This window comes from Mytilus trossulus, chromosome 5, assembly GCF_036588685.1.
Source record: "Mytilus trossulus isolate FHL-02 chromosome 5, PNRI_Mtr1.1.1.hap1, whole genome shotgun sequence".
In the NCBI taxonomy this organism is placed as follows: domain Eukaryota; kingdom Metazoa; phylum Mollusca; class Bivalvia; order Mytilida; family Mytilidae; genus Mytilus; species Mytilus trossulus.
Genome location: NC_086377.1, coordinates 69837924 through 69850126, shown reverse-complemented (window position 1 = coordinate 69850126; position 12203 = coordinate 69837924).

The window sequence follows — 12203 nt, the reverse complement described above, 5'->3', positions numbered from 1 at the left end:
CTTTGTTTGAGAACAATCTTATTGAAATATAAATCTGTGATTTTCCTAGGTCCACAGCTTCAATGAACCAAAGAAAAAGTTATACATCGACCTGTATTTAAATCAAATTGGTTCTCTTCTTCTTTTGGTATACAACTGTCTATCGACATTCGATTATACATACTGTTGGCATACGTGGACTAGTCTATTTACAACACTTTTACCCCTATTTATTCAAAATATATGTTTTTTTCTTATGTTCAATGTATACACGTATATATTTTAAATTGCGCTATTGTTCCGTAACTTTCTATCCAGTCGTATAAACGGATCGTCGGCAAGTGCGTACATTTTTTTAAATCAATATTTCTGGTCTGTTCCAATCTGTCCTTCACTATTGACAATGACTATATATTACATTTTCCCAAATTCACCCTTGGAAAAAATATTTAAATAGATTTTAATTTCATCAAATCTTATTTTTTGGGTATTATTTATATTTTAATTTATGAATTATATTCTTTACACCAGAAATGTTATTTATAAACAAGCGTATGAGTTTGGTAATGACAAGAAAGACAGAGCTGTATATTATACATCAGATAGTTCAAAATGGAAAGTTATAAGTTATAAGTTATCAGCCGTGTAAACTGATCAATACCTGCAGAAGTGAAACGATGCATGAACTTGCAAGCCCGACAGGAAATCGCTTGAATACCTGGACGTGTCACCTCACACCCCTCACAATACCTTTGGAAGTAATACCTTTAGCCATGCTGGTGATCAGATGAGGGAAGATCAAAATATATTTGAAAAAAGTTTATTACTTTAAAGAATTATGAACAAATTAGATTTTCGAAAACAATTTTCACGGAACACTTAATTATGATTTCAACTTTGACTTTTCACCTAATTCCAATATCAACAGTTTAAAAACAACAGACCATGGTATTTTCAAAAAAGTAAGAATATTTTCCGTATCAAGTTAGTTAGTCGGATTAAACAACCGTACGATTGACAAGATATCGACATGCAATTACGACTACATCGGTTACTGTAGTTTTGTTTCTTTGTGGTTTATAGACATATCGTTTTTATTCATCGGGAAAGAAGACAAGATGGCGGATCTCGGAGAATTGATACTCTAAATTTAAAATCGATGGTGATCGCTTATCTAGCGGAATAAAACTTTAATATCTATGAATTTGAGCATTTTTATACAGAATGAACATAATATCAATTTTTGATTTTTTTGCGAAGTTTCCCTTTAAAGCTATCTTTTCATATGCTTTATGGCAGAAAATCAGATTTCCCATGCATAATCTATACAAAATCTGTCAATTTTGAACAGTGTGTAGCTTGGAAATAAGGCCGGTGACCCATTATTGTGATTATTTTTTTATAAAAAAAAGCATTATATATACTACATTTCGGCAAATTATTAAAAACATCTACGGATTATAATTTAGACACCTCATCTACCTTTATCAGTATTTAAAAAATTAGTAACTGCTAAACATAAATTTAAATCTAATCACCTCAAGACAATGCACAACATTTCTGTAAACGTTATTGAAAAGGACTGATGGGAGGTATTCCTAACTTATCATTGTGCCTAAAAGTAATTGTTCATTAACTAGGAAACGCTTGTTCCCCCCTTTTTGGCCCCTAATTCCTAAATGATTTGAGCCATAACCCCCCCCCCCCTCCCCCCGACCCCCAAGCTAATCATAACCAGTCGTTTGTGGTATGGTCATTGTGGTATATCAGCAAGATTCATACACCGTTCAGCAAGTTATTGTCTTGAAACTAGAAACAAGATTAGTGGGAACCTTGTTGTTCCCTTATTTCAAAACTTTTAGGACAAGAATCCCAACCTTTCTTTTGAAGTAATAAAACTGGTGTTTCAATACATAGATTTCTATTTACTTAAGTTATTGTCCGGAAACCAAATGTCTTCGGACGACGCTTACAACGACGACGACTTGATACAAATATACGACCGCAAATGTTTTTTGTTGCGGTCGTATAAAAAGTATTTTAATTTAATAAGATATTGTATTTGTTAAATTCATAATCTGGCTTTCAAATTGACTTATTTTTTAGAAAGAAATTGGTAGTATTCTAAAATTTGAATTTTACATGTATTTATATTTATTTATACATATGTACCTTTAACATTAAAAAGACAGAAACTATGGTTATCCAAAAAACCACTAGAAAAATTCGCCCTTTAATAAAACGTTAATATTACATAGTACAAAATGTAACTCAATTAGAATTTGTAGGTTACCTAATTAAATGTAATCGTAATCTCAAACATAGACTGTAAGAGTTGACAAAGAAGGCCAGGAAAGATTTATTTTTCCTGAGCAAAGACAGCCTCTATTGTCTCTTTGTCTTTTTAAGTGTCAATAACTCTCTTTAAAACATTGGGCAACATAAAAAAGAAGATGTGGTATTATTGCCAAAGAGACAACTCTCCACAAAAGACCAAATGACAAAAAAAAGGTCACCGTACGGCCTTCAATAATGGACAAAGCCTAAACCGCATAGTCATATTTTGCCCCTAAGTGACAATGTAAAACAATTCAAACGAGACAACTAGCTGCCTAATTTATGTTAAAAGAAAATGAACGAAAACAAAAATGAAACAACAAACGACAGACACTGAATAACAGGCTCCTGACTTCCAACTTTGAAAAATCCTTTTTTGATTATTTCCATGCGTACCATAGAGAAAAGCATATAGCTGCAAAAGAAAGTGTGCCATTGACTATCCCAACTTTATTGATAATAAATTAATTCCTCATAGATATGAGGATAAAACACCTTTTGAAAAATCCATTTATCATTTTGTAAATACCTTCTTGGGACAAATAAAACCTTATAAAATATCGGAGTGAGATTAAAGCTACTATAGTTTAAAAAAATTATTACAACACAATCTAGTTCATACTTTGCTAGATTGAATATTAATTATTTAAACCCATTATTAAAATGGACCTTTGAACTTTCGAAATTTACAAAGTGTATATTTTTGGCAGAAATATGCAAAAAATGTCTCACTAAACAATAACCTCCAAGACAAAGCGGCCAATTGAAAGAATAGAACAGATGTAGGTGATTTAAAATCAGAAATTAAAAATGAAGATGACTATTATAAAGATGTGAATAAAATTGATATAGAACAAAATGACAGAATTAACTGCTATTTCTGTACAAAAAAATTTAACCCTCACTTGAAACAAAGTTTTTACTTATTGTTTAATGATTTTATTAACAGGAACATTTTTACATAACTTCGTTAAAGTAACCATGGTCTTGAAATGGAAAATAATCGTTACATTAAAATTCCTCGAGAGCAAAGACTGTGTAAAACCTGCAAAGTCATCTAAGATGAATTTGATTTTTTTCTCAATTGCAAGCTGAAGGTGGACGAGAATATCAGACACAGTTTATATAATGATATACAATTACAGGATGAAAATTTTATTCATATACCTGGTAATGAAAAATTATTTCATATATTTTACCTCACTTTCTTTAGGCATATCAGAATGTATACTAGTCAACAAAAGAAACGATACACGACTTTGAATAAAATTTATCAAAAAGTATTAAATATAAAACAAAATGAGATACACTATTTTAAAAAGCTTTTATTTGCAATGTATGCAAATGTGATAATGAAAATCTAAACTTTGCGGAAAGTATCTAAATCAGTGTGAACGATCATAGGGTGCAAATTAGTTTTGCGGAAATTTGAATAAAAAATCGACACATAATTTTCTAAGTAAAATTTCAAATTTGTTGAAAAATATTCAATATGCTAATCACGTTATTTTTATGTTGTAACTAATGGGTTGAAATATTGTTCTTTTTCAAATTTTTGGGAAAAAAAGTGTTTTTTGAAATCTTAAAAAATGCAAAAAAAAAATATTGTATTTTCGTTTGAAATCTTTGCTTCTGAAATGAAAACAAGACACAGTAAATTTTGCAACCTTTCGGATTAGTTTTAAGATTGTGACCGCTTTTTGAATATCACTTTACACATACTGTCTATGGTAAATCAGTTGATAATGTATACATTTTAACGATTATTCGTGGGGCCGAACTTTGATTAACAAATAAACGAAGAAACTGTATGATTTTTAAAAACAAATTGATGTCTTTACCATCAAATGAGAGGTTGTCATCATTCGTTGGAACTTCTGTAATTAAAATTGTCCTTTTATGTAAATTTTGTAAAAAAAAAATCGCCCAAAAAACGTCACGAAAGTCAAATAAATATTTCTTTTTTAAACGGATTTATATTTCCATAATGATTAAGTATTACCACCTTCAATATTGGTCCTATAAACGGAAAATTTATCTTTAATTTGAAAAAAGTCTTGTATCGTTTCTTATGTTGACTAGTATATTTGCTTCTTTATTTAAAGGTCATTATATCTGAGTACAGAGGCCCTATTGTAATATGAATATTGAATTGTGTTATATAATAAATTTATCACTCATGTTTTGTGCGATTAACTTATGTATCTTATTTTGTTGTTTATATATTTTGTTTAAACGTGTATTGCCACAAAAATTGTAAATATTTAATTAGAAATAAGTATTTTAATTCTGATTATATATTATGTTTATTTAAAGTCTACTGATTTTTAGAAAGAAATGGTAGTATTCTAAAATAGGGATTCTACATATGTGATATCAATCGATTTATATATATTTTTTAAACATCTGTATCTTTAAATATTCATTTTAAGTATTTTACTCCTAATACAATAATAGTGTTATTTAGCGCATCTCCTGGCCATCAAATCGTCTCTTTAAAAAAAAATATCAATTAATGTGTAAACCAATTATTTATGTTTAATAAGGCATTTCTACATTGCATATCATTGATTTGTTAGTGACTTTGCTTTAAAGCATTTTTAACATTTGTTCACGCAATATAAAGCAATGTGCATTAAATCGGCAAAAACAAACATTTATCAAAGGACAAACACATTGTATCGTCACTAAAAGATAAAAAAATATATACACAATTAAACGGATGTGATCTAGCATATCTGTAAATTAATTGATTTTTAAATGTAATTACCACTTCATATTAATGGAATTATTTATTCTGTATGAAAGGGTTTGATATTTGTTAACAAACAATTGAGATAAGAACTTTAAATAACGAAAAAAATATTATTGAATCTTCAGTGTCTAAGCATACGATAATTGCAATTGTAGCGAAAACTATAAATCCCCAGTGTGGTGGTATCAACCAACTACGATCTGTTCGATGTGAAATACAAGAAAAAGATGTTCCTGCTTACCAAGACTTACTGTTTATTTATGACCTTAGCCCTTTGCACCTATGGTATGACAACTGATACTTTTAGAGAGTATTTTGGTATGAAAATCAGGAATAACTCACATGTTAAATTATGAACTGATTTGTCAGAATTGCAGTGCGTGTATTCATGCTTCGCCAACGAAGGCTGCTGTGCTTCGTGTTATAACAAAGCTTTAATGGAGTGTTCCATAGACACATCTTATAATTGTTGTCCTCCAAATGAAACTGACAAACACTGGATTATTCTGTACAGAGATAATTTTCGTACATAAATATACAAATGAATTAATCAAACATAGTGTTTCTCGATTGATATTTTGATAAACATAATACCGTTTTTTTAATATTTTTCAATTATTTTTAGTTAGGACTCTTTCAAGCTTTCTGTTAGTAGTGAGGTCCTATTTTGAGCTATTCACATCATGTTTTTGATGTATAATCGTCTCATTGGCACTCATACCACATCTTCTTATTTATTGTTTTAATTGTTTGTCACCAGACGCACGATGCGTTTAGTGTACAAAAAACTCACCAGTCACGCTTATCCACTTTTCCTAGGTTTTGCAAAATACAGCTAAGATATCTTCTTCAAAGAAGTATTTCAAAACTAAATAAAATGGTTGATAATTTTCACATTGCAACCATACCCCATCTTTATATATGTTTCAGCTACACCAAGAGATTGCAGGGACATAAGAGTTTAAGTGGAGTGTACACCATCAACCCTCACAGAAATAGTTGTGATTTTAGTGTATACTGCGATATGACTTCAGATGGCGGAGGCTGAATACCCAGACGATATCAAATGAATATTCAAACGATATCAAATGAATATTCAAACGATATCAAATGAATATTCAAACGATATCAAATGAATATTCAAACGATATCAAATGAATATTCAAACAATAACAAATAAATTTTAAACGATACCAAATGAATATTCGAACAATACCAAATGAATATTCGAACAATACCAAATGAATATTCAAACGAATTCAAATGATTATTCAAAACGAGATCAAATGAATATTCAAGTTATTAAAGGTACCAGGATTATAATTTAATAAACTTTTTCAAATGAATATTCAAACAATATCAAATAAATACTTAAACGATATCAAATGAATTTTCAAACTCATTCGTCGATATATACAACTATCGATAATAGTCCATATAGAGGTGGACGATACCAAATTAATATTCAAACTGTTCAGTCGATATATACAAACGATCGATAATCTTCTATAGAGAGGCTGGATATACCAAATGAGTATTCAAACAATTACAAATGAATATTCAAACGATATCAAATGATTGCTTGTTGGTTGCTCAACGTCCAGTGGCAATATTTTATGCATATTCATGACGAGAACAAGTTCACAATGAATAAAAATGTAGATTGATACAATAAAGGCCATCTGGGACGATGGTCGGGGAAATTTGGATTGCCACTGGAAAATGAGGGTATATTGGATAGGGACAGAAAATTTGCCATCCAACAGGCCACCCACGGGCCTCTCAAGGAGTTTATGCAAGGGTTCTTAAAGTACAAGGAGCTTTGCACTCTCATCACACGAGGCATCGGATTTACCGTCCCCGTCTGACCGGACGTGAAAATACGTGAAAATAATAAGTGGATATATACAAACAATCGATAATTTTCTATAGAGTGGCTGAAGATTCCAAATGAATAGGCAAACAATTACAAATGAATATTCTTACAATATCAAATGAATACTCAACGATATCAAATTAGAACTCAAACGATATCAAATAAATATTCAAACAATACCAAATAAATTTTCAAACGATACCAAATGAATATTCGAACAAAACCAAATGAATATTCGACGATACAAAATGAATATTCGAACAATTACAAATGAATATTCTTACAATATCAAATGAATACTCAACGATATCAAATTAGAACTCAAACGATATCAAATAAATATTCAAACAATACCAAATGAATTTTCAAACGATACCAAATGAATATTCGAACAAAACCAAATGAATATTAAAACGATACAAAATGAATATTCGAACAATACCAAATGAATATTCAAACGATAACAAATGATTATTCAAACGATATCAAATGAATATTCAAACTCCTTTATCAATATTTACAAACGATCGATAATCTTTCATAGAGAGGTGGTCGATACCAAATGACTATTCAAACTCATGAATCGATATATACAAACGATATATAACCTTCTATATAATGGCTGAAGATATCAAATGAATATTTAAACGATTACAAATGAATATTCAAACGATACCAAATGTCTATTCGAACAATACCAAATAAATATTCAAACGATATCAAATGAACATTCAAACAATATCAAATAAATTTTCAAACGATACCAAATAAATTTTCGAACAAAACCAAATGAATATTCAAACGATATCAAATGATTATTTAAACGATATCAAATGAATTTTCAAACTCATTAGTCGATATATACAAAAGATCGATAATTGTCCATAGAGAGGCGGACAATACCAAATTAATATTTAAACTCATCAGTTGATATATACAAACGCTCGATAATCTTCTATAGAGATGCTGGAGATACCAAATAATTATTCAAACGATTACAAATGAATATTCAAACGATGTCAAATGATTGATTGATTGATTGTTGGTTGCTTAACGTCCAATGGCAAATATTTCATGCATATTCAGGACGAGAACAAGTTCACAATAAATAAAAAAGGTAGGTTGATGCAATCAAGACCATCTGAGACGATGGTGGTGGAATTTGGATTGCCACTGGAAAATTAGTTTAATTGGAGAGGGACAGATTTTTTAACTTGCAATAGGCCACCTACGGACCCCTCAAGGAGTTGTTGCAAGGGTTCTTAACGTGCAAGAAGCGTTGCACTCTCTTTACACGAGGCATCGGATTTAACGTCCTCTTTCTGACCGGACGTGACTGCACGGCCAAACGGACGCCCCACTTCGGCAAGCGTTTAACTGGGTCAAAATCTTTAATTGTTTTTACATAGGCGGTAATGGTAACGTTTTTTCCGGTAGCTCAGTCCATATCGTTAACTTGGATATGTATGATAGCTTGTTTCGAAGCTGTGACATTTTCACAAATGTGGTTAAATTTTCGGGGTACGAAGTAAGATTACTTTTTCCGTAAATTAGCAAACCCCGAACATCCTGTTGTGATGCGGCTCTTTGTGGTAAAATATCCCCTTTTTAACACAATAAGTTCTTTGAAAATTTAATACTTTGAACACATTCAATAGCTCCATAGTTTTTACACATTTATTCTATGTTCCTCTACTTTCCTAATCACCACAAATAATTAAGTTCAGTCATTTGCTAAAAATAGAAACATGTCCAATATCACTACACATAGATTTTTTCTTTACACGTGACTTTTGAGTTCCTCATTTCAAGGCGCATTAGGGATGTTTTCCCAACTTCCGGTCGGGAGAAGACCAAGTGACCATAATATTTGTCCCCAGTCACCCTTTGGTTGATATCGAATGAATATTAGAACGATATCAAATGAATATTCAAACGATACCATGTGAATACTCAAACAATATCAAATTCACTTTCAAACGATACCAAATTAATATTCAAACAATATCAAATGAATATTGGAACGATAACAATTGAATATTCAAGCGATACCAAATAAATATTCGAACAATACCAACTGAATATTATATCGATATCAAATGAATATTTAAACGATGTCAAATGAACATTCAAACTCATTAGTCGGTATATACAAACATTGATAATCCTTTATAGAGAGACAGATGATACCAAAGGAATACTCAAACTCATTAGTCGATATATACAAACGATCGTTAATCCTTTGATAGAGAGGCGAACGATACAAAATGGCTATTAAAACTCATTAGTCGATATATACAAACGATTGATAATCTTCTATAGATAGACAGAAAATACCAAATGAATATTAAAACGATTAAAAATTTTAATATTCAAACAAGAACCAAATGAATGTTCGAACATTTCAAATGAATATTCAAAGATGGTTTTATTCAAACGATATGAAATGAATATACAAAAGATATCAAATGAATATTCAAACAATATGAAATGAAAACCTAAACGATATCAAATTAATATTCAAACTCATTAGTTGATATAAACGAACGATCAATAATCTTCTGTAGAGAGGCTGGAGATATCAAATGATTATTCAAAAGAAAACAGATGAATATCCAAACGATACCAAATGAATAGTCGAACAATACCAATTAGAAATTCGAACGATATCAAATGAATTTTCAAAGATGGCTTGTATTGTATCAAATAATGTTCAAACGATATCAAATGAATATTAAAACGATATCAAATGAATATTCAAACGATATCAAATGAATATTCAAACGATATCAAATGAATATTCAAACGATATCAAATGAATATTCAAACTATATCAAATAAAAATTAAAACAATATCAAATGAAAACGTAAACGATATCAAATTAATATTCAAACAATATCAAATGAAAACTTAAACGATATCAAATTAATATTCAAACTCATTAGTTGATATAAACAAACGATGGATAATCTTCTATAGATAGACTGAAGATACCAAATGAATATTCAAACGATTACAAATTAATATTCAAACTCATTAGCCGATATATACAAACGATTGATAATCTTCTATAGATAGACAGAAGGTACCAAATGAATATTCAAACGATTAAAAATTCAAATATTCAATCGAGAACCAAATGAATGTTCGAACATTTCGAATGAATATTCATAGATGGCTTTTATTGCATCAAATGAGTTTTCAAACGATATCAAATGAATATTCAAACGATATCAAATGAATATTCAAACAATATCAAATGAAAACCTAAACGATATCAAATAAAAATTCAAACTCATTAGTTGATATGAACAAACGATCAATAATCTTCTGTAGAGAGACTGGAGATATCAAATGATTATTTAAAAGAAAACAGATGAATATCCAAACGATACCAAATGAATAGTCGATGAATACCAATTAAAAATTCAAACGATATCAAATGAATATTCAAACGATATCAAATGAATATCCAAACGATATCAAATGAATATTCAAACAATATCAAATGAATTTTCAAACGATACAACATTAATATTCAAACAATATCAAATTAATATTGGAACGATTACTATTGAATAATCAAGCGATACCCAATGAATATTCGAACAATACAAAATGAATATTCTATCGATATCAAATGAATATTTAAACGATGTCAAATGAATATTCAAACTCATTAGTCGGTATATACAAACCATTGATAATCCTTTATAGAGAGGCGCATGATACTAAAGGAATACTCAAACTCATTAGTCGATATAAACAAACGATCGTTAATCCTTTGATAGAGAGGCGAACGGTACAAAATGGATATTAAAACTCATTAGTCGATATATACTAACGATTGATAATCTTTTATAGATAGACTGAAGATACCAAATGAATATTCAAACGATTACAAATTAATATTCAAACAAGAACCAAATGAATATTCGAACAATTCAAAAGTATATTCAAAGATGGCTTTTATTGCATCAAATGAGTATTCAAACGATATCAAATAAATATTCAAACGATATCAAATAAATATTCAAACGGTATCAAATGAATATTCAAACGATATGAAATGAATATTCAAACAATATCAAATGAAAACCTAAACGATATGAAATTGATATTCAAACTCATTAGTTGATATAAACAAACGATCGATCATCTTCTATAGAGAGGCTGGAGATATAAATGAATATTCAAACGATATCCAATTGATATTCAAACAATAACAAAAACAATTTAAAACGATATCAAATGAATATTTAAACGATATCAAATGAATAATCAAACGATATCAAATGAATAATCAAACGATGACAAATAAATATTCAAACGATATCAAATGAATATTCAAACGATATGAAATGAATATTCAAACGATATCAAATGAATATTAAACGATATCAATATCAAATGAAAACCAAAAACCATATCAAATTAATAATTAAACAATATCAAATGAAAACCTTAACGATATCAAATAAATATTCAAACTCATTAGTTGAAATAAACAAACGATGGATAACCTACTTTAGATAGACTGAAGATACCAAATGAATATTCAAATGATTGCAAATTAATATTTAAACAAGAACCAAATGAATATTAGAACAATTCAAATGTATATTCAAAGATGGCTTTTATTGCATCAAATGAGTATTCAAACGATATCAAATGAATATTCAAACGAAATCAAATGAATATTCAAACAAGAACCAAATGAATATTTGAACATTTCAAATGTATATTCAAAGATGGTTTTTATTGCATCAAATGAGTATTCAAACGATATCAAATGAATATTCAAACGATATCAAATGAATATGCAAACGATATCAAATGAATTTTCAAACGATATTAAATGAATATTCAAACAATATCAAATGAAAACCTAAACGATATCAAATTAATATTCAAACTCATTAGTTGATATAAACAAACGATCGATAATCTTCTATAGAGAGGCTGGAGATATCAAATGATTATTCAAAAGAAAACAGATGAATATCCAAACGATACCAAATGAACAGTCGAACAATACCAATTAAAAATTCAAACGATATCAAATGAATATTCAAAGATGGCTTGTATTGCATCAAATGAGTATTCAAACGATATCAAATGAATATTAAAACTATATCAAATGAATATTCAAACGATCTCAAATGATTATTCAAACGATTTCAAATGAATATTAAAACAATATCAAACGAAAACCTAAACGATATCAAATTAATATTCAAACTCATTAGTTGATA